At 34.7% G+C, this 25,729-nt stretch overlaps 1 protein-coding gene across 1 annotated transcript in view; it reads left to right on the forward strand.

Annotated features, from left to right (window-relative positions):
• The window catches only part of SRBD1 (S1 RNA binding domain 1), a 230,130-nt gene that overhangs the window by 140,038 nt on the left and 64,363 nt on the right, over positions 1-25,729 (forward strand). The gene's annotated exons all lie outside the window — the stretch shown is intronic.

Raw genomic sequence — 25,729 nt, forward strand, 5'->3', positions numbered from 1 at the left:
AGTAACTAATTTGGAGAGAGAGCCTCTTCTTTTAACATTATTATAAAAATGGTGGTGCTATCTAAAATAATTACAATAGTGATATCATGCATTGAACTTGATCTTCACAGTAGATAAGTAGATCTTATGTGTGATTAGAGAAGTGGTAGGTAATAATAGTACTCGTTTTTGTTTTTACTGTATTTTTAATTCTTGAGGTTGTATGTGTTCATTGGGCAATTCAAGACAGCACTAAACCTTGGCAGAGTGAATTTATGGTGATAGCAAAATGGTACATGGGGAAGTTGTCTCCAGAAGGCTTGGGTCAAATTGTTTTCCTCCTTGTCAAAAGCTATTAAATGTGAAATAGAGTATTTCCTTCTGTATAATTTTTATGGGATTTGAATGATAGGTACTATACTACAGTTTTTCTAAAGAAATATATTATGTCATGGAATCTGTGACTACTAGATATGGAAGACACCTTAGAATTCATGTAACCCTACCCCCCTCATTTGATAGAAAAAGAGGCAGTGTCCTGGAGTACTTAAGACATTTACCCAAGATCTCATGGTAGCAAAGCTTAGATTAACCTGTCATATATTGAGATTCAACTGGGAATATTTCCATTTTATAGCAAGTTGGACTAAGGCATTCAGACCTTTAACTGGACTTACTCATTTCAGAAAGATAGTTGCTAAAGGGACTGATCTAGCTACAAGTAGATAGAAATGACTGGTATCTAAAGAGTACAACTGGCTAGGTGCAGTGGCTCATGCCTGTAATCCCAGCACTTTGGGAGGCCAAGGCAGGTGGATCACTTGAGGTCAAGAGTTTGAGACCAGCCTGGCCAACATGACAAAACTCTGTCTCTACTAAAAATACAAAAATTAGCCTGGTATGGTGGCGCGCACCTGTAGTCCCAACTACGCGGAAGGCTGAGGCAGGAGAATCGCTTGAACCCAGGAGGCAGAGGTTGCAGTGAGCCAAGATTGTGCCACTGCACTCTAGCCTGGGTGACAGAGCGAGACTCCATCTCGAGAAAGAAAAAGTACAGCCATAACAGTTTTGTGATATAGGCATTATAGTGAAGAGGAATTATATTCATTCAAGATAAAGTTATGGAGCATCTTGGCAAGATAGTGGAATAAAGAGAAGATTCCAAATTTATGAAACCTGGGCAGGCTAATAAGCTATTGACTTCAAAGAGATCTTTAAGTAAATAGTGGAGACCTAACCTCCAGATTGGGATTCAGAGATAACATTTAATGTGAAAGACTTTGGAATTCATTTTAACAACAGTGAGAAGTAATAGAAGAGTTTTAAGCAAGGGGGAGTGGCACAATCTGATTTATATTTTTAAGCATTGGCTCTGGCTGATCTGGGAAGAGTGACTTAGGAAGAAGAGAAGCAATAGAACAGCTAGGAGGCTCTTCTACTAGCCCAGGTGAGAAATAATAGTGCTTGGACAAAGTTAATGGCAGTAAAGATGGAAAGAAGTCAAGTCTGTTTTGTAGGGTCTGTGTGGTGATAAGTGAGGGAAAGGAATTATGAAGAATTTGCTCCAAGGGTTCTGATATGTGGATGATGCTTGAGTAGAGCAGGTTTGGTGGGTTAAGATCAGTAATTCAGTTTTAGACATGTTAAGTTTGAGATGCCTATAAGAAATCCAAGGAAAGATGTCAAGTAGGAGTTGGATATATGAGTCTGAGATTTTTAAAAATAGCCATATTAACATTGGACTACTCACTGTTCAGCAAATAATGAAACTAAGAACGTGATCAAGATGGTAGGCTGAATTAATGATATTCTTTAATTACACTACCATCATCAGCTGCATATTCAGAACTCCTAATTCCATGAGTTGACAGAAAAGGTGTACATGTGTACCTATATAAATACATATTTATTTGAATAAATTGATAACAGCATGGGAAAACAAGAAAGGGTCCCTCCCATTAGTGGATGGAAATCTCAGGAATTCCTGACAGATACTAAGCATGGGGAATCACACTCATGGAGAAATAAAACCTGGTGGAGTCACAGTTCAAAACATATACAGATCATTGTGTATCATTGTGTTCTTGAGGTAGGTGCAGTTCCCGGTAGAGCCAAACTAGTCAGATTCAAATAGTAGGGAGAGGGTCTGAAGTATTAGATAAGAAGATACATATAGCAAAGCTAGGCCTGTACTGACCTCCTCCTCCAGTATGCTGTGAATCCAAGCTGAAGCACTGACCTTAACATAGGCCAGAGAGGCTGGGAGATAGCTCAAGAGACCTTCGAATGTCAGGAAGCTCAAGGAGCCTCATCCTGAGAAGATAAATTCCTGCCATATACATGACACCTGGCATGATGTCCCACATTTCCCACATTATCACCGGAGGTGGGGAATAGTAAACAGAAACAGCATACACAGACAGACAGTTAGGGACTCTGAAACGATCTTACTACCAAGAATGATTAAACATTTGAGGAAAACCTATGGTAGACAAATGAGGCACCAAACTTAATAAACAAAAAGTAATACCGAGTGAGACAGTGAATAAGTAACAGAGACTTTGAAATAAGTAAAAGTAAGATTCATAGAGAGAAAAGAGATTATTGCTTTTATAAAGAAATATGTATTAAAATGAATTCAAACCAATCAAATATCTTAGAATTTAAGAATGTAATTATCAGGATTAAAATGCATAATTGGACTAAATAGAGTGGACACAGTTAAAAGCAAATTAATGAATTGGAAGGTTGAATTCCTTCAGAATGCAGTTTTGAACTGAAAAAGGTGGAAAGCATGAACAAAAAGTCACATGATACAGAGGACATTCTAAACCTTCAGCGTTCATCTGATGTAAAATTGAAATAGTATGGAGTTATAATCACAGAAGTAATAGGAAATTTTCCTGAACTGAAGACAGACAAGTCTTCTGAAAACACCTTATGAATGCAGAAGTAAAGAATAACAAAAGGCCAACACTAAATGCCTGCTTATGAAATTTCAGAATACGTGATAAAGAGGAACTGACTAAAAGTATTCAGAGAGCAAACAGTTTATCTGCAAAGGAAAGAGTGAGATTGACATCAGTCCTATTATTGATAAAAAATAAATGATAGAAGATAGAATGCAGTAGTTGTGGAGTTGTGGGAAAAAACATTTTGAACTCATAATTCTAAATCAGGCAAACCATCAATTTAGTGTGAGTGGAAAATAAAAACAATTTTGAACCTTTTCTGATTGTTTCACACCTTCTTTGAAAGAATTGATGGACCCCTTCCAAAAAGCAGGGGAGTGTCCAAAGAAGGGAAAGACATAACATGGGAAACATGTACACACAGTAAAATGTATAGTTGAGCCTGATAGTTTTTAAAATCTATAATGTTAATCTTTAAATATTTAAGTCTAGATCAGATCAGTTCAACATGGGAGAGTAGAAGAAAAAGAAATGATAAAAAGTATTAAGATTCTTTTTCAGGAAAAAGATTCAGATATAAATTAACTCTAGAATTTGATTAAAAATATAACCTGAAACATATGAAGAACAACCACAAATAAGATATTTAATATAAATCATGAGAGTAAAATGTAAAAAGTTTATAATTTCATCCAAAGGTAGAGAAAAGAAAATAAGAAAGTATAGGAAATAAACAACAAAATATAAGGAGATAGGAATAAGTAATAGGTATTTAAAAGTGAATGGGCTAACTTCCCCTATTAATAGAACTTAAGACTTTAAAAAATAAAGTACAGCTCTAACTTATATATGTGCAAGAGACACTCCTAAAGAAAAAAAAAACAACCTTGATATTAAAGATTTGGATTAAAATATTCCACATAAATGAAAAAGACAGCCATAGCAATGTTGACCTTAGACAAAATAGAACTTAAGGCAAAATCATTAAATAGGAAAAAGAAAGATATTTCATGTTAATAACAGTCTTCCAAGAAAATATGATTGCCCTGAGCAATCTGTTACCTAACAGCATAGCTTCGAGAAATATGCATATTACAGACTTTTCTAAAAATTAGATGAGACAAATTCACTGTTTTTGCAGGAGTCTTAGTAGACCATACCATATTAATATATACATTTTAAAAACAGCTTGAAGCTAGGCATGGTGACACACACCTGGCCTCAGCTACTCAGAACACTGAGGCAGGAGATGATTTGAGCCCAGGAGTTTAAGGCTATAGTGAGCAATGATCATGCCTCTGCATAGCCACTGCACTCCAGCCTGGATGACATAGTGAGACCCCCCATCTCTTAAAAAGACAAACCCAGCTTTATTGGTACATAATTGCACATCATACAATTCATTGATTTAAAATGTACAAGTCAGTGATTTTTTTAGTATAGTCATAGAGTTGTGAAAATAGAACGTTTTTATCACCCCAAAAAGAAACGCATTCATTAGCAGTCATTCTCCGTTGTCCTTTCTTTACCAGCCCCAGACAACACTAATCTATTTTCCTCTAGATACTTCATATACATGGAATCATACAATATGTGGGTTTTTATGATTGACCTCTTTCACTTATAATGTTTTCAGAGGTGGTCTGCATTGCAGCATGTATCAGTACTTCATTCTTTTTTATGGCTAAGTAGTATTCCAGTGTGTGTATGTGTGGGTGTGGGTGTGTGAGATATTTTGTTCATTCATCAGTTGGTAGGCTTTTGGATTATTTATACCTTTCAAGTATTATAAATAATGCTGCTGTGAACATTTTTGTTCAAGTTTTTATGTATGTTTTCATTTCTCTTGGATGTATACCTCAGAATGGATTTGCTGGGTCATCTATTAACACATAATTTTAAAGCCATGTCATGAATTAGGAAAATTATTTGCCACAAATGTATATGTATATGTGATAACTGCATATTATTAAGGTTTTTATTCTTGATTTATATACATTTATAGTTGGTTTATATAAAACATTTATATAAAATATGTAAAGAGCCACTACATACCATTTACTGTGGAAGAAACAAATTTCTATCAAAGAAACCCAAATTTTAGAAGGTGTTATTATTTCAACCTAACAATTAAGTAAAGTTGTAATAAGATGAAAATATCTGTGCAAGTCAGAAGGATACAGTGAGGTGAACATTTTATATACACTGCTGGTAGAAGTCTAAATTACTATTTCTAGCAAATAGTTAATACCTATTAAAATGCACTTGTAAAAATGCATTTCTTTTGGTTCTCCCTTTAGCTAGTTCTAAGACAATAAGAACTGCTGTTAAGATTCATACACAAGTTTACTGTAATAGCAAAATATTAGAAGCAACTACAATAGCAAAATAGTTTTTAAAATTATAGTATGAGTTGAAATATACAACTATTTAAACAGGCTTTCAAGGAAGATTTAATAATGTGAGAAATTGCTCTTGTAGTATTTTAAAATTTCAACAAAGTTGTTGCTCTAGAATAAAAACAATTTGTGTTTTAAAAATGTAGGCATGTGTTTACATTGAAGAAAAAAAACTAAGCAGGTGACTGATACTTGTTGATGTGATTTTTTTTCACTTTTTGATTTTCAAACTTCCTATAGTGAATATGTATTAGGAAAAATTTGTTGTAAAATGTATAGCCATTAATAGATTTCCCTTACAATCAGAGTGGGACTGAATTTATTTTTAGTCTGGACTTCTAAGTGCTTTCAGTGTAAACTTAATACTTATTTTCATTTTGATTTAAGATATGAGTAGATGGACAAACATTGCTGTTTAAAAAATGAAGCTGTTCAAAGAGAGAACGTTAAATAGATGAAATAATAGAAGCTATAATATTATTTCAATAGAAACTAAAATACTTTTGGTTTAATAACAGCTAAAATGCTAAAGGCAGCGTTCCAATCCTTGTCTTAGAAGATGGGGAGAGGTGATTTTAAAAACACATGCCTGTCATTATTTCTGGAGAGAGAGGCAGCCAGTATGGTCAAATGACAACATATCCCTAACTGACCCCTAAAGACTTTGCTGGAAAGTGACTTGATGTTACTCCCAAGAAAACACTCCAGAGTGAGAGCAGGATGATGCAGGTTTGGCTCTGTTGAGTTCACTGGGACATGGGGAATGGTGGTTTAGCTTGGCCTTGTCATATCCTGAAAGCACAACTTAAATACATTGGATTTACTTGATAATTTTTTCTTCTTTGGACTGTGTTTTAGATACTTTCATGCTCATTAACACCTCCATTTGGTAATGAACACACACAGTAAAGTAGGAAAGACTCAGAACAGTGCTCTTTCCTCCTTTGTGCCTCTCTGTTAGATCATTTGGTGATGATAGAGAATGAAATGGTTGGCCAAAATAAGTTTTTGGAACTGTTATTGGATTCTATATCCAGGCCATCTTTATTCTTCATTATTGTGGATAACGAATAGTTACTGTAAAAGGAAAATCATCTTCCCAGCGGAAATTTTTCACAGTAAAACCTCAAAGGTGGGAATTTGCATTTTCTTTCACTCCTGCTCTGTGGAATCAATTCTATGTAAAAACAAATCAAAAAAATAAAAAACAAACTTTTATAGTCAACATGTAGAGATTATTAAATGGAGTTTTAGTTTAGGTCTAAATAAAGTAAGGTTTCTTGCCTGTTCTACAGTGTTTGCTCAAATCTTTTAAAACATTTTAATTCCTTAATTATCATAGTAAAGTGGGATACAGAAAAGAGTCTGTCCCATGCCCGGTCACCTAGGTGACTTTTGTTTGGATTTTTGCCCCATACACAAAAGCAGTATTTTGAAATAGAGAAAACACAAAGGTGAAACAGAGGAAATTGTTCTAAAACTGAGGCATTATTTACACAGGTGAATTCTTTGCCAAAATGGTTTTGCAATGTTGTCCCTTGACTCTAAGGCCCAGGATATGGGCTGTACTGAATCTTTGCTTTACAGGGTATTATGAGTGAAATTCAGACTTAGCCTTGCAATTCAGATATTTCATTCACTTGTGACAAAGCAGAGACCTAACTGAAGGAAAACAAGTAATTGACCTTGACTAGGTGTATGAACCCAACTCATGTGTTAGAATTTGCTACTTATTCCTTAAATTTCAAGTTTTAAAATTTCTTTTCTGGGTATTTTTCCCTTCAGGATGAATTATGCTTCCTATGTTGAAATACTAGCTTTAGTTTTCTCAAGTTCCTGGAAATCACCAACAATGTAATAAGCCATATATACACACACATAACCTAGTGTAACACCATTACTTATCTTTAAAAGAAATGTGAAATGATAGCATGATTTGAAGAACCTTTTACCAATAATGCCTTAAATTAAAATGACATATCTAATTTCCTTTATCTTTTGTTTGCTTACTCTGTGTATGTCATTGACCTTGGCAGTGAAACTAGATCCATTTCAGTTTCAAGTTCACCTTCTAGTTTTCATGTTAGCACAGAAATCACTGTTACAGTTTCTAAAACTTTAAGTTACTTTCAGTGTTTAAAACTAATAATTATATGATCATTTAAAAAATTATATATAACATTAAAAATACTATCATAAAAGAAAAGATTAGTAAATTCTACTGCATTAGAATCTAAAACATCTCTCAGTCAGAAAACAATATATAGACCATCCATAGACAGGGAGAAGGTATTATATTTACAACACATAAACTATAAATGATACAGAATATGTAAAGGTCTCTTGCAAATCAAGACATGAAAAGACAATTCCAGAGAAAAACAGGCAAAGGCTATGAACAGGCAGTTCACAGAAGAGGAGATACAAAAGAATAATAAAGCTATGAAAAAAATTCTCTCTCTTACCATGAATGGAGGAAATGCATGCTAAAGCCATAAACCCTTCAGGCTGTCAAAAATTAGTCTGATAATTCAGATGTTAGCAAGCATGTGGAACACTTGGAATCTTGTACATTATTTATAGCAGTATAAATTGGTACCACCACTTTGGAGAGCACTGGAAGTTGGAGATGAGAATTCTCTTCAACTCAGCAATTCTGTTGCAGAATGTATATAGCCTAGAAAAATTCTCTAAAATAAACCTAAGAAGACATGCACAATAAATTCATTGAGACTGGGCACGGTGGCTCACACCTGTAATCCCAACACTTTGGGAGGCCGAGGTAGGAGGATTGCTTGAGCCCAGGAGTTTGAGACAGCCTGAGTGACATAGTGAGACCTCATCTCTACAAAAAAGTAAAACAATTAGCTGAGCATGGTGGTGCACACCTGTAGTCCCAGCTACTGGGGAGGCTGAGGTGAAAGGATCACTTGGGCCCGGAAGATAAAGGCTGCATTGTGTTGTGATTACACCACTGCACTCCAGCCAGGGCAACAGAGTGAGACCCTGTGTCAAAAAAAAAAAAAAAAAGTTCATTGAAGCAATATTTATAGTAGTGAAAATTTGGAAATACTGTGCTCATCATCTGGAAACTGGAAAGATACACTAGTAAAGTCAAGACTGTGAAAGAACAGATAGAGCAGTGAAAATGACTCAGAAATGCTAGATTAATATGGAGAAACCTCATAAGATGTAATGTTAAGAGAGAAAGTAAGTTGCAGAATATGTACAGTATTATAGGGCTGATATAAAATTTAAAAATATGAAATATATAGGATTTATGAATACCTATATATAGTAAGATTATAAAGATAAGCACAGAATTTAAGATGATAGTTTGGATGGGGCATGGAACGAGAGAAAAATGGGAACTGGGAGAGGTACACCAGGAGTTTCAATCATATTTATAATATCTTATTTCTTAAACTGGTTGGTGTTGCTTATACTCTGTAACTTTTGTTAAATATTTCATAATTTTTTAAAAAGATGCAGGAAAGCTTGGTCAAATGCTACAGATGCTTTAACTCGGGAACTTTGGCTTTCAGTTGGTTTTAGTGTCTTCCCTATATATTGATGTGTGTGTGTGTACATGTGTGTTTTACAATGAGAATTTACTTATAATCAGAAAAAGGTAAGCTATTTTCATTGTTAGTGAAAATTTAAATATACATTTAATATTATATGTTACCTTTCCCTTCATAATATTCTTAGAAATCTTTCTCAAGCCCCTAATGTTGCACGAAGTCAAATGCTTTGTAAGGCACAGTTTTGACACTATCTTAAAAAATATCTTATCTCATAAATGCAGGTTTTTCTTCTGTGAATTTTAGGAATTAAATAATTATTTTTCCCCCATGGTCATTTTAGACAGATGTGGCCTACGACAAACCTGTAGACTGCCAAATTTCTAGTGCTTATATACAGGGCAGAGTTGGGTAGAGCAGATGTTTAAGGAATTATGGTATCATATGTTACAGTAATGGTACTGTCATTTAACTAGCATTTATCGTATACTATTTTCTTTTCGCTACTACCTGCTTCCCTCACTCTTAAATTATTTAAATGAGAAACCTTAAGATTATGCAGGCGAGTTTTTAAAAATACCTAGGCTACATCTCCAGAGTTTGTAGTTTAATTGGTCTGGGGGTGGGCCCCACATGCCAACAAGCTTCTTAAAATTCACATGTAATTCAAATGTACAACCAGGGTGGAGAATCACTAGTTCTGAAAATACAGTCAGTAGACTAGCAGCATCAATATCATCTGACAATATGCTAGAAATGCGCATTCTTTCACTTGCTTCCCAGACCTGTAGGATCAGAAATTCAGGGGGATTGGACCCTGTAATCTGTGTTTTATTGGCCTAGGTTTGAGAACCACTGGTCTCTAATGCTCCTCAAACTTGACTATGCATATAAAATCCCTTTGTTAAAGATGCAAATTCTGATTCAGTTAACCTGGAGTGAGCAATGACAGTCTGTGTTTCTAGGAAGCACTCAGGTGATAACTGTGCTGCTGGTCTGTTTTGATTAACAAGAGACCCTGCCGAAAGTCTCCTGGGCCCTCCCTCAGGCCTGTTGAATCAGAATCTGATTTTAACAAGATTTCTAGGTGTTTTGAATGCACATTGCAGTGTATGTAATGTAGGAGGAAAATTAGGACATGCCAGTATCTAAGGGTGAGAGTTTGAAGAAGCAAAAATCAGTATTGTAAAACACTACCAAGATGAAATAGGAACAGAACTGAAAATGTGTCTTTTGTGTTTAATTTTAAATGTTTCCTTTAAAGAAATTTTCCTTTAAAGTGAACTTACTCATTTAAAATATTGATGATTACCATAAAAATAATTTCACTGGAGTGGTGGAGGCAGAAGTCTGAAAGAATTAAATCCAGGACTGAATGAAGTGTAAGCATTTGAGAGACAAGTGTATACAAATGTTTAAGGAAGAGAGTTATTTAAGGAGGTCAGGATTTGAACGTGTTGAATGTCACTGGGAGGAGGGAGAAGTGGAGAGTGAGAAGTTGAATATGCTGAAGAGGGAGGCAGCTGGTTGCCTGAGGAGATGGCATCCACAGGATGCCTCCAGGAATAGCCTAAGGAAGAAAATGGAGAGGAGCTCCAGAGAGACTCCTGTGGGGTAGTAGGTGCCTGGCAAGAGATGGAAGATAGCAGGACTGTGAGGAGTTGTTCCCCTACATTTCTTATCTTCTCTGTGAAGCAGGAACCTACTCCCTGCTAACTGCTCCCTCAACACACACAAAAGAACAGCTAGTGTTAAGTGTCTGAAATCACAGTATTTATTTGCTTACTGTATTTCTCTTCTAATGCAATAAAAGCCCTTACATGAGGGTAGGCTGTTTCCACTTCTTGTATCTTCAGCTCTCAGGACCTGGCACATGGTGGATATTCAGTAAGTATTTCTGAATGAATACATGGTAGATTATTGGTATAGTTGACCATTTATTGTATTTTTTAAACTTTATTATAAACACACCATAAAATTTTGCAGCCTCTCCAAATTTTTGTTGAAGTGGGATCAGAACTGAAAATGTGTGTTTTGTGTTTAATTTTAAAACAATTCTTGTTCATTTAAAATCAAGAAAATGTAGCCTGGTCACAAATGCTTCTTAGATCCAGGTGTTTTGAATGCACTGTAATGTAATGCACTGTAACATGCATTCAGAACACCTGGAAATCTTGTAAAAATCAAGGTTACATTAAAAAGTGTAGCCTTTCACTTAAAATTTTAAACCTGAACTGTTAAATAATATTTTTAAAATGAAACTCCTTTGAAGAAAATATGTTGAAAATCATTGTTTTCCTTTCTAGTTTTCTTCCAGTCTTATACTTTGATCATTAAAAGTGTTAAGTCCTTTATGTTCAAGGTAAGAATCTGTTCAGTTTTTTGTCCAGACGGGGACCATGGTGTTTTCTTGCAGTCTGGATCATTTCCTATCAGAATTTTGACTGTCACATTCGTGTGTCTGTGTGAGCATTTATATATATATACACACATATATGTATATGTGTGTATATAGTCAGCCCTCCATATCTGGGGCTTCCAAATTCAACTAATTATGGATTGAAAATATTGAGAGGAAAAAAAGGATAGTTGCATCTGTACTGAACATGTACAGACTTTTTTTCCGTGTCATTGTTGCCTAAACCATACAGTTTAACAACTATTTAAATAGCCTTTACACCGTATTAGGTATTATAAGTAATCTAGAGATGATTTAAAGTACACAGGAGGTTGTGCAGCATAGGTTAAATGCAAATACTACACCGTTTTATATCAGGGCCTTGAGTACCTATGGATTTGGGTATCTGCAGGGAGTCCTAGAAAAAATCCCCCATACCAGGGGATGACTCTCTGTGTGTGTGTGTGTGTGTGTGTGTGTGTACAATCTCAACCATGACAGTTTCTTTTTAACAGAGTATTGGTACTCAATTAATTGAGAATAGTTATGACAAATGTTTAAAGATGTCGGTAAAACCACTTTATTATTTCATAAATAGCCTTTTTTTTCTTATTTTATTAGGTTGTATTTGGCATACAACTTACCTTTTACACTTTTGTATACATTTTTAGAGCTTTAATGTTCAGACTTCAGTTACCTGAAAATATTCTGTCTCATTTACACATTCTGTGATCTGGAACACTGATCCAGTCTCCAATTTTGTGTCTCAGTGTTTTATACCTGTGTGAATTTCAAGCCCTTGGGTTTAGTTGATAGTGAATGGCTGGCCTTGTGAAGGCCTCGTTAACATATTCAAAATGTAATCTGTCTCAAAGCTGAGGTAGTGACCAGAATAACCAATGCCACATTCTTTCCCTTCTTTGTGATAGAATGCTTTGTGTAATTCAGTGTATGGAGGTGACACTTACAGCTCTTTATTAATTGACCTTTTATGAGGGCTGTTATTTGTTTATTATATTTGCCATTTAACCAATGATCTGAGGACGTGAAATGTCTTTTCAAAAGGTACCCTAGAACATCGTTTTTCTGTGAATTGGCAAGCAAAAGTTTCTTGAAACCTAATAGGATAGGAGAGAGCTATCTTGCATACCTCATCTCCTTTCTGTTCTCTTTTGACTTGGATCTTTCTGTGGGAGTTCTCTATGTGAGCACCTGCTTGAAAGGTGTTTGATAATTTAGGGCCAGAGAGCATTAGAATGGCCATGTAGTTGAAGTGAGAATGGCTAAGGAAAGTGAAGGAGGAGTGCTATGGATGAAAGAACTAGAGTTCTTTAATTTAGTATACATCTCCATTTCTTTACCCCCTCTGCAAGGCATATTCTGTTCTCGGTGGAAATAATCCTTACCAGAACAGATCAGAGGTAGCACTTATAAAGGAATGTTCTTTGATTATGACTAAATCAGTAATTAGGACTTACAATGTAAAGTGTAATATCTTTATCCAAGAAAAACTTTGTTGCGATGGGATTCATTGGAATAGAATTTTTCCTTTAAAGTGAACTTATTCATCAAAATGTAAGTTATGGAAGTTCTTAGTAATTTTATCTTTGTTTGATACAGAGCCCTAAGGGAGTTTTTAGTATACTGGTTATGTGTGGATGCATATATTGGTTGTGTGTGGATGCATAGTTTGTAGACTAAAAATAGTAGAATAAGATTACTCCAAAAATGTTTAATCCTTCATAAAGGTATTACTGCTTTGCTGAATTTTGGGATATAATTATATGTGGATAACCATTTGGCACACTAAGAATCTTGGATGTAATGTTTAACTTTACTCATGGAAAAAACCATGTAATATAATAATGTTCACATTAGAAAAAATGTTGAGAACCCAAATATAAGATTGTGCTAGGTGATTATAGCAATTGAGAAGAGAAATAAAATGTGGAAGCACTATGGGGGGCCACTTATGAGAATTTCAAAACTGTATCCTGAATATCTGATACTTGCTATTTTTCAGGAATGTTGATTAACTCATTCCTTTATATATGTGTGTTGGAGTGTGAGTTGATCATGATCTTTAAGAATAGCACAGGCAAATGTAATTTCTTGTAAGATTATCTTACATTTTAAATTTAAGGGGAAGACATCATCATTATTATAGGGACAGTATGCACTAAATGCATAATCCTGCAGGAAGGCCTAAGGTATAAGAGTTGAAGTGGGAAATAAACCCTGCCTGCAAAGTGATTTTATAATGTGGTACAGAGACAGGAAGGGTGGCCTCGTTGAATTATGGTATGGGTTCACTCATGGCAAAGTTCTCCGCCCAATCTATCTTATGCTATAGACAGTTGTGTTACATTGTCTTTCTTTCTGGTGATCATGGAAAGGAATTCTAATGATAAAAGTCTGTAGTGAGGGAAAATTATATTGACAAGAGAGATTTTCCCCCCCGGGTTATTCTCAACAATTAAATATCATTACCATGTAAGAAAAGTTACTTATCCTGGATTCGTGTAGAATGAAAATTGTTTTTCAGTCCACAGAAATGCATGTGTTGTCGTTTTGAACAACTAACCTTAAAAAATCTATTTTTGGGTGGGATAGTAGGCAGGTTAGCAGCCTTCATAGTGTACTTTTTTTTTCAGATGCTGTCTCGCTCTGTTGCCCAGGCTGGAGTGCAGTGGCGCAATCTCAGCTCACTGCAAGCTCTGCCTCCCAGGTTCACGCCATTCTCCTGCCTCAGCCTCCCAAGTAGCTGGGACTACAGGCGTCCGACACCACGCCCGGCTAATTTTTTTTTTGTATTTTTTTTTTTTAGTACAGACGGGGTTTCACCATGTTGGCCAGGATGGTTTCGATCTCCTCTTAGTGTACTTTTAACTCTGCTGATGTGTTGTCTTTAATAATCTAGAGCAGGGCACCCAATCTGTTTATTGTACTGTATTATTAAAAACTGTATATTCTTTTCAAATGCATAATGGAAAGGGATAATTTTCTGACATATACAAGGCTTTTGTTTCATTATTTATTTTGAATACATGGGGCCAGAGGGTATGAATGCAGTTAGGTTTTGTTGGAAGGGAACTTGCAAAGACTTTTTGAGGCATGATGTGCAAGTGAGTGTTTTTAAGTCTCAGAGGTGTGATTATGTCATAACAGCCATAACCTCTGGGCTTGCTTTATTACTTTTATTAAAACAAATCTGTATGAGGGCGCTATGTATATTTTGGTGATGAAGGAAATGAGGTGGTTAATTTATTATGTGAACAGCACTTTCAACTAACCACAGCGTGATTCGCTGCGAGTGCAGTGAAAAAGCCTAGCTCTGTAGAAATGACTGCATTTTGATTTGTGGACCTTAACTTTCAACACCACAACATGAAGTTTATCTACAAAATGATTCCTTTTTTTTCCTGTAATGTTTTTGTACAATTTTTAATCTCTGTTTCTTTTCTTCATTTTATTGTGGGAAAATAAAAACTTAGTAAATGAACTAAACAGCTCTCATCAGCAAACTGAAGAGAAAAAAGGGAGGAGGATCGACACGTTAGGGCATTAGGGAACTGAGTAGCATCTTTTTGGCTTCCAAGTATCTCCCACATCTATCTCAGAAGAGGACTCCACAGAATAAGTCAATATTCTAAGCTCTCAATGAATGACGATAACTATCTGAAGTCAAATAAGAGTCAAGGAAAATGAGGCACCTGTTCTTCCCTTTTGTAGGATGCATTTTTAAGCAGATCCATAGTGGAAAAGAAAATTAATATCTTGTAAGAGAATCTCTGAGATTTAAAAGTTGGGGGGGGCAGTTGAATCTCTGAGGTTTAAAAGTAGTGGGGGCGTCAGTTATGGGAGAAGGTGGGGATGTGTACCACACAGAAGCACATGCACTGTAGAGTGGGATTGACAGAGGGACTTGTCTGTCTAACGAGTTTGCAGTATATAGAAAGCACTTGTTGTATACTCATAAACAGCCATTGAAAGATCAAGAAAAGGTTGTTTTCCTTGGAGTGGAGCCATATCCAGCATCATCTGGTGATGTGAACCTGCCTAGAGAGAGAGTGAAAACAGGTCATCTTCCCAGCAGTATTTTTGAAAGACTCCGTCATTTTCCAGATGTGCCAAGTACCAACCATTAACAGACAGGAAGACTTGGAAATCAGTAAACCATTTAACTGCCAACAATTAAGGTATTTTATATCTGGAACATTACAAGTCTCCATGAAAGGAAGGATAACAATCAGTTTTATATTTTATCTCTGCTTCTTTGGAGTTGCACACCACATTTCTCTTCAGATCCCTACATTTACTCTAAAAATTATGTCATTCCTTCATAACACTTCCCCAGGAGAGTTGACAAAGTCCAGGAGATACATTGTTTGTGTAGTTTAAAGACAGGCTATAGAGGAGAGAGGTCCACGCCTGTGGTTTCTGTAAACAGGGTAGACTGGGAGGGAGCGCTGGCACGCCTGGTTGGGTTGTTATTCGGTCATCATGACCAGTCATTCCTGGTGACTTTGTATCTACTTTGAAACTGCTTCCATAGTGGTGATTAGTAATGATCATGGACAGTCCCAGATTGAGGTAGAAATTTCATTTTAAAATTGGATTGTAGGCAAAACTTCGTTTTAATGGCATTGGTTGGGCCTCTCAAACTTTCATGTGTCTTCACTAGTAGAATTAAACTATGTCCTGGACATTTCAAGAGAGTTATGTTTGATACTATGTAAGCCAGCATTTAAATTTTTAAAAGAGAATTTGTGTTCATAATGGTTTTGCTACTTTTTATAAGGTTGAGATTTAAGAAGTTATTCTTGGGAGTTGGTTTTGAAAAGTCTGTTACTCTTCCTTTCTCTCTTCTAAATGCCCACCACAAACCAATGCAGAACATAAGTTATTTTTAAAACATAGATAATAGAGAAGCCATAATTTCAAGTGTATCCTTGCTCTTCCCTGCCTTCCTCAGCATTTCCTTCTGTGCCTGCTTGCTATGTGCCTGTTTCCTCGACTCCCTTCCAACCTTCTGTGAGCTGCCTTTTGAAGAGGTGGTTTGTTCCCTAGTTCCTCATTCAGAACCCCCCTCATATGGTGTGAAATACAACCAGCCTTTTAAAAAAGTGATCCAAACCTCGTTTACGATTTGAAACCTAGTCGGATATGTGTTGACAAATTTAAGCAACTTTTTTTAGTTTTTCAAAATACAAATTTACGGGCATGCTACCAGAATTAGCATTAACTGAACACTGACCCAGTGATGGCAGCAGAGTGCAGAAGACATCCAGCCCAGTCAGCTAGATGGTCAGGGCATGATTGTGAATAAAATGGAACATGGAAGTTGGCAGTGAGCCAGGACGTGTTTTCTTGTGGGTAAATTTACAAACTTAATGTTTATCATGAAGTTTGTAAAAGGAAATTTGGACTCTAGATTAGAATACTTGGTTAGTCATACCTTGGGCACATAACTATGCTCATTGACCTATGCCCATCCTTGCCGTTGGGTTATTCAGGGTGTGTTTAGCGAAAATTTCCCTGAGAGATAAAGATCTTACATAGACAGGAGCCTGCTTTAAACTAAAATTTCAGAAACATTTTCACTGGCACCATCCTTGTTCAGTGTGGTTTAGTGGAAAGAACACAGAGCCCTGGACACCAAAGTGAGCTATGGACCTTGGTTTAGCTACTCATGTGTCATGTCACCTTGTGAAAGTAATTTTACCTTCTTGGAAAATAAGATAAGGATACCGATATGTTTTCTGAAGGAGTGTTAAAGGGAAAAAAATTAGACATGGAAGTGCCTCAAGGTGCATATGTGAAAGTGTTTTGACTTCATGAAATCAAAAAAATTTCATTCACTTTAGTAGTTCTTTGTTTAAACCTTTGATGTTAAGGTCCTGTTTATTCCTGTTGTTTATTCATATGCTAACCTTATCAAATATTCACTGAATCATTTAATTTCAGGTTACAAGGGACCCTCAAGGTCATTTAGTTCACACCTGTCAGGTATAAGCATGTTCATTCCTTTCTGCTGAAAGGAAGGACAGAAGCAGCCAATGGGGAAAGCTTCCAAAACAAAGGATCAGAGAGAGTGGCAGCGTTGCTGTGGTCATAATCCAGGAATGAGGAAGTGAAGGCCCATTGCCTGCCTCTTATAAATAGTAATGACAGGACGTGTTGCACAGGGAAAGATAGGCATTTAAAGTTGAATTGGAAAGTACACTTTAAACTTCTGTTAGTTATTACCTACAGAATTTTTTGTAAGTCTATAGTGTTTTACTTGTTATCCTTGTGTATCTGATTCTTCTGTTGTGGTTCACATGTAAATTGACTCAGTATTTTGGAGGTGGGAGTGGAAGAGGGTAGAATGCTTAAAAACAAACACAGCAGCAACAACAGAAACAAACTCTGTAGTTTGTTGGGATGCATGATCTGGTTATCGGTTGGCAATAAGAAACAGCTGTTTGTTTGTTGACAGCCTGCCTTTCCTCTCCCCTAATCAAGCTGTTTCTCATCATGTAATTACCAACTCTTTAGTATTTGAGACTTGTGGATTTATAGTTGGTCATATAATATTTGCCAAAACGTCATAGTTTACATAAAAAATTAGTGATTCCCCTGTAGTCATTCTACTGAAATATGAATGTGAGTTGTAATAAAATACCTGAAGAGACTTCTGAAATTCATTTCAGACTTAAGGGAATGTAGAGGGTATTTTGTGTGTGTTCTAAAAAGGAAGTATTGGTGTAACTCTTCCCTCTCTTGTAGACTCCACTGCCAATCTGAAAAGCATTCTGTTTTCAAAAATGTAGTAAGGCAGCACTGATGTGGATAACAGGACAGATTTTGTTCTGATGAAGAAGGATATGGTTGCTTGTTTCTGTCTTTGTCTTTTTTCTTAAAACACTGTTCTAATATTGAAGCCAAGCGTGAAAGGAAATAAAGTTGTCAGAGAGTCCAAGATGATGTTTCAGTCTTCTGGGTAGCTTTAGTAGCAGAAAAATAGCTGAATGTACCTCCTACTCTAAAGAGACTTAATTTAGGCCATTTTGTAAACAGACTACTTTCAGTCTGGCTTATGCTGAGTGAAGCCCATTTTGAAATAAAGGTAATCCTGTGTTTTAGGAAAACAAGCCAGAAAGGGTGAGGCTTCTGTTGTTTCATTTAGTTTTACCCTTCAAAATAAAACAAATGTTTTCTAATCACGCTCAGGTCACAGCTTCTCTCAGAATGGAAAAGTTTCTCTCTTCAATTAATCTTTTGACATTGCAGAGATAGTTCAGAAAAATCCCCTTAAAAGCTACAGTGCCAAAATTTTTTATTTTCATAAACTCCAAAGTAACATCACAAGTTCTCCTTAGTTTGATAGGTTTAAAATTATAATGGATTTTAGAATATATTATTTTCTCTTTGATCTCAAAGACATTACATAAATTAATTTTTATTTTAAAAGAGAATATGTGAATAGTAAGTGCTTTTTGAGATATGAGCTGTAACTAGGAAAGGGAATAATTTAGTTTAAAATTTGTAAAAAGTCAAATTTTGAAAAGCATATTTTGCATGAGTATAGTTTCTATTCTCATTTGGATTGTGTTTGTACTGTTTTTCATCTGAAGTTTACACCTACATTTTTTTCTAAAAGCATAAGTCATTGAAAATATTTTAGTTTAAATGCACGTGTCAAATTTCTTGGTCTCTTGAAGTCAACAGCTCCCAAATGTTAGCTGAATTAGACTATCAGTGATTTCACCAGGTGGCTAGTGACAGTTAATATTTAGGTTTTTACCAGAACATGAAGTGTTTGTCGGGGTTTTTTTTAACATACACCATGAGAATGACATTTCTTATATTACTTTAAACTATTTAATTGCAGTTAGTATCAAGGCAAGATTTGTTTCTTTATCTTAAAATATTAGCTATACCATGAAGTTGAGATTTGAAATAAAAAGATTACTTCTAGCTTAATTGGAGCAGGTAGGAAGTGATGGCATATAAAAGGTGAATATTTTCATATGCACAGCTATGCATGTATTCTTAGGGCTCTGTTGGCCAAAATCTGTTGTCCTAGTAGTGCTCAGGTGCATAATTCAGTCAGATGAATCACAGATGATCCATTTTCAAAGCACTTTAGTAGTTGGATGTCAAGGGAAAAAAGTTGTAATTTTAAGAACTTCATCCGCAAATCATGTAATGGTATTTTTAATTTTAGCTTCCCAAATCTGTGTGGACAAAAATTATTCAGTTATAAATAAACGATGTGTAAATCCTTATTCCAGTGGCCTTCTTTGGGGTGACAGGGAGGAGTATTAGGCGATGTTACAGGATATTGTTACAGTTTTATATTTTGTTTCTCTGTGTTAGACTTTTCTATTTGATAATACTTTTTCAAAAATGATGCTATAATAACCCATTATTATAGAGCCATTAAAAATACAGGTCTATTATCCAGTGATTAATATCCATGACCTTTATTTTTGGATCGGCTTCATAAATATATACATTTTCTATGTCAGCCATTGTCTGGAATTTCATTTTTGTTCTGCTTTCCATTACATACCATGAATTAAATGAAATTAATTTAATCGCTACTACAAACAGAAATTAAACGTGCCCTAATCCAGAGTTACGTTGTTTGCTTTTACAACTGTAAGTCATAAGTAATTAATTTTCCTTGGAAAATTAATTCACTTAGCATTCCCAGTAGCATCATATGTTGACACAGGGTTATAGATAGTTTAATATTTTTCTTCAGCATGCTGGCCTCAACTTTAGAAGACCTGAAATGAAAACAAATTAAAATTTACTCAACTGTATGTAATTTGGGGCTATTTAAAATAAGTGTTGTTGTTATTGATAGCATCCAGGTGATGACTCGAAAATTATACTCAAACTTTACAAAATGCCCATTATATATTAGCAAGTCTGAAACAATATATTTTTTAACATTGGTTATATGACAGTAGCCATTAATATTTTCTGTCCCTCAATTCTGAATAAACATTTGACATGAGAACCATCTAACAGCAGTAGCATGGAAAGTTTTTTTTACCATCACTTAACCGTCAAGAAAACAAAAGGGTTGACTTACTTGCTGGACATTTGACCACCTGGGATAGCAGGCCATCCTGTCTGATTCTTACAGAGCTTATTTTCAGTCTCTCACCTCGGTCAGTAGAAAAATTTCTATCAAGGTCATCTTAAAACATAGAATATATTGATTGCCGTTTTCTAATTCTTTCATTCTTTCCTGTTTAATACTTTTCTCCCCCTTACTTTCCAGAAAGGCCAGTGTGGAAAATGAAATAAGCAGAAGTCTTTCAGTTAAACAAGGTTTCCCCCACTGCTTTTTATATTCTGGGGACTCAGAAAATATGAGCAAACCAAATTTAGCTTTTCTTTTGCATTTGCCAAGATGTTATTTAGTAAGGTGATTTTTTTTTTCTGGTTCACAGAACTCTATAAAACATATAGTGTTTATTACTTTATGTATATTTATTTAAGTCACTAAGGTGAAACTGTAGTGATGGTGGCAATGTTACAGTTTTAACAAGTGGGGCTTATTTTATAAATGTGTCTTTGTGGCAATAGCTTTCAAAAATGCACAGGGTTAGCAGTGACATGCTCTTTTGGAAAGAAAATTTGCTGTTTAATTCCAGGGTAAAAGTACTACTAGAATACAAAATCACCACTGTTATTTTTTTATTTTTTATTTTTTGGTTACTATTTATTGTTAAAGTCAACTTTAAAAAAATCTGTACTCGCAGGATTTAACTAGCTACATACATTGCAAAGTTGTGTCAGGGAGAAAATGTTTGCTTGTTATCCCTATCAGAAGGGGGGTGACAGGGAAGTCCCCTTCCCTATGCTTCAGAGGGTTTCCCTCTGAGTGGCCTTCAGAGTTAGGATAATGGCTTTCCTCTTTATCATCATCAGACAAAACGAAAAGATTACACATGTCAAGTTACGCACATTTATGTTTTTGCTCTGACCTAAATATAGATTGTTGTACAGTCAGGTTTAAGGGAAAGCAGTCTTTCAAACATAATTTAGGCAGCCCAGGTGATGATTATTCTAAAAACTCTATTCCTAAATCTACTATCACATACCTGCAATACGATTACATATAAATACATATGATAATGCTGCATACATTCTTACACAGTTTTTAAAAAATGCTTCTGCCTTCTTTCTGAAATGAACTGGTTTACTTTATTCTGGTTTTGAAGTGGAAAAGTAAATTCACCCTTATAGAAATTTACTAATATTAATCTGCATTTAATTTCAGAATATATTCTCTTAAAAATTAAATTTAAATGAAAAGAGTTTGTCATGTCCTTCATTAACTTTTGTGTCAAAATGAATATCTTAGAAAAACATTTTATAGCAAACTAAGAAGTGTAGAGGAATTGTGTGTGTGGTGGGTGTACACAAGGAGATTGTAAGAGTGTGGAGAAAAGAGATGCTAAATTTGAGCTACATAATATTTACCCAAAACTGGCAAAGGAAAACTTTGTTAAAATATATAAAAATTATGGATTCAAGAAACAAAGCTTGGAGAAGTAAAATTTTTTACTTCTTACTTTCCGTGATTATTCTGTTGATTCAAATTAGAATAGAAACAAGATTTTGTGATAGAAATATGAATGTGCTTTTTAAAAATTTATAATGTTAAGATATAACAATGTTCATAATTTGCTGAATAATTGTGACACATGAAAAACCGTGCTGTTTGTGAGAAGTAGACAAACAAATGTTCGTGCATTGTAAGAACTCTGAGGAACTTAGAGCAGACTATCGCTTGAGTTTGGTCAATAAGACTTTATTTTTTACTTGCAAGCAGAGTGTAAGTAATCATAATTATTCCTAAATTGCTCCCTAAAGTATGGTAAAAGTGGGGTTTGCAGACTGCTGATATTTGTTGGAGAATTAGATTGATGTTTTATAACATGTTACTATTCAATGGAGTCCTTCGCAGTGCCGTTGGGTGGAAAAGTAAATTTGTACCTAAAGAAATGTACAACTATTAATTTGTATTATATTCCACACTGTTCTTTCAAAACACTAAATTTAAAGAAGTTTACACTTCTACTCACAAAGGGAATAATTAAATTAAGGTGATATATAGAAAGATAAAATGGCAATTTACCACCACGTGAGATTGACAAAACTCTCCCAGGTCTTTCAAAGTGAATCATGCTCCCAGTCATTATCTCACAGTACCACGATCTTACACATTGAAAATGGGGTAAATTGGATTATATTTTTGCTTTTACTAGAAATTCAAATAAAATCTTAGGGAAGATAGGGAATACCACATTGTAATATCCTGCTTTTATGCTTCTGTTAGGGCTGTACATTAGTCTTTGGCTAATAGATCCTGCTAGATAATGCTTTTTCCTTTTGTAGCACCATTCATAGTTTGAGGCTGTCTTCAATCTGACATATAAGAACTCTGCTTCGAAACACTGTGTATATAAGAATGTTGGAATAATTTAATACTCACATTTTGATAGGTTTAAAATGAACTGGAGATTTATGTTAATTGCAGTGGACGAATTGCCACATTTGTCCTACTAAAGTTGCTTATCAGAAGAGGAAAATGAGCAGAAGAATCTTTAAAAAGAATGTTTTGTCTCCAGATTATTTTATATTTGCATGTTAACCCAGAACTTTTTCTCTAGTCTCTCTCTCTATATATTAGAGGAGTAATTTCTGAGTTTTGTTTTTCATCAGATGTGCAGTGAAGATTAAAAACAAAAACAGAAAGAACCTCTTTGCAATAAACATCACTACCACATTTAAGTTTGTAATTTTTATAAGAAAGGAACACTAGTTAGAAGCTATTTTTTTTGAGTTTTAATATTTACCAAATTTATAGGAACTCTCAACATGTTTTACATTTTTTCTCTCCATGTATGTAAACAGAATGAAGTTAAATTTAGTGATTTCTTCCCTGGAGTGATTAAAAGTAATGTAATTTGTTTGTTAATAACAAACTTAAATTTATTTTGACATTATTGTATTTTCTGTATACTATAATGTGGGAAAAAGTACTTAAGGAATGGAGAGAAATAGACTGTTCTAGCTAATAAAAGTGCTTAACTCTGGAGGGGCCACCAAGGAGTCTGTCATGATTGACAAGCATTCTAGTGGAGTCTTTCTTTCCTTTTTCTTTTCTTTTCTTTCTTTCTTTTTTTTTTTTTTTTCCCTTATAGCAGTGTTGAAGTCAGTCAAAGTATATATACAAAGCTCGGTGAATACCAGTTTCCCCAGTACAGGGGCTATTTTTTCAGGAAGTCTAACTCAAACCAGATGTTTTGCCTAGACCTAGAGTTTGTTGCTGCCAAGCATCTCATCAGAGGTCAGAGTTCTGGGCTCTGGGCCCTGCTAGAATTCTTTCACAAATTGCTATTCGGTGAGGTTTTAATCCTAATGGAAAGAATAATGTGCTTGTAAAATCTCCAGTTATTACAAACACAGTATACATATTGTGGACTTCAAATGACTACATATTTCATCCCCATAAACAGGGAATGCAGATGAATGCCTTGTGTGATAGCTTTAGACATTCTAACTAAAACCTAGTATACAGTTTATTCCACATTAACCATTTGCATTTGTAATACCCTAATAAAAGAAACTGTTATTTTTGGGTGACAACTGGTAACCAACTTACGCCCCCCCCACCACAACCAATTTTTTTAACAAGCTCTACAACCCCATACAGCTGTTTGAACACAAGAATTAAAAACATTCAGAACCAAATATTGGATATTCTCATAGGAAGATCTATGAATGCTATAGTACTAGGTGAAAAGTTCTTAAAGCAAAAGACACCAGTATGCCAAGACTTAGCTATCTTATATTTAGAAACACATATAAATGTATTAAAACCAAATTCATTTATTCAAATTAGGATGAAGAGTATTTTTCTTTGTAATGGAGAATGTGATTGGTATTTAACTAAACATGAGTTATAGCTCTTTGGGAAAGGTTAAAGACGTGTACTGAGATTGATTATATCTCTGCATAATTAATTTTATATACAAATATTATGGATATTATTAGATGCTTACTTGGGGGCACTGCTGCTGCTGATTATAAGCCTGAGAGAAATTCTCAGATAAAGGTAGGCGTGTGAAACCAGAGAATCACAATTTGGCTTAGAAATAAGAAGGTTAATTAAACTGTCCTGCAGCAATTAAATAAATCTGCAGTTAAGTTAGATGTGGCAAATTTTTATCAAAACAGTGAAAGCCCAAATTTCTGAAAATGAGAAATTGAACTGTAAAATAAAAAATTGAAAGACAGATTCTAATGTCCCTGAATTACTCCTTAACATATGAAAGCAGTTTTTGGTTTGAACAGTTTGTAGCATTTATTTGGGAGTGGGAGTCTAATTTCTAAATACCTTTTTGTTTTTATATTTAAATAACAATATGGAGTATAATAAATATGTAAACAAAACTTAGTCTTCAAGCAAATAAAAATTGGTTAACTGTGGGATCCCCCAAAATTTTAATGAAACATTAAAATTTTTTAACCACAATTTTTATTTTTACCTCTCATTTTATTTTTACCTCTCATTTATGTAAAAGAAAATCAGTTTTTATTTTTACCTCTCATTTATATAAAAGAAAATCAAAATTGATATCTCTACTGCCCAGACAGACAATTGCATTGGTGTTGAGAGGAGCCATCATTTATATGAACTTAAAGTCTCTTCGTTGCTGCCAGCAAATGGAAAAAAAAGAAAAGACTTGTTGAAGTATGTAATGTTAAAAAAAAAAAAAAAAAGTTTGGAGGATATTTGTGCTTTACCACTTTCTAAGTTGTGGAACAATTTTAAAATTCTATTTTCTGATTAATCTTTTTGCTGTTGTGTGTCTCTGAAGATATTGTATGCCGGCAGATCTTCTGCAGAGTATTTTCTCAAAGAAAAGTGATGTGTATCTCAATGAATGCTATCTCTCTTCCACAAAATCTCTGATAGTATGTCATACCTAGTACTCTGTCATTTAATATCAGTTTATTGTATAATTGCCAATAACGGACTTTTTCTTGGAAGAAAGGTGCAATATTAATGCACAGTATTTTTATTATCTTTGGTATTCTGAAAAGCGAAATAATATTTTTCATATGTTCAATAATTTCACCCCCGTAAAGTTAGGGGATACCATCATCAATGTCTGTAAAGACGGTGAGAATAAATGCCAAAACTTGAGGCTACATTTCATTCTGTATGGCATAATCCATTCAAGTGCAATTAAAAAAAATAGTCCAAGACCATGATCACTTAATGAGAAACAAACAATTTCATATTAATGAGTTCCCATTTGCCAATAATTCTGTCATTTGTAGCTTGAATCAGTCATCACCCTGCAAATAGCCCTTTCAAGACATTATTTGCAATTTTGTCCTTTGTTTTCTGTCCTTGATGTTGTGAAAATGGCCGTCTACTGTTACAGGAATGAAAAGAGATCCCGTTCAAACATCTTTTGTGTTTCCACTTTC

The sequence above is a fragment of the Pan paniscus genome, chromosome 12 (assembly GCF_029289425.2).
Source record: "Pan paniscus chromosome 12, NHGRI_mPanPan1-v2.0_pri, whole genome shotgun sequence".
In the NCBI taxonomy this organism is placed as follows: domain Eukaryota; kingdom Metazoa; phylum Chordata; class Mammalia; order Primates; family Hominidae; genus Pan; species Pan paniscus.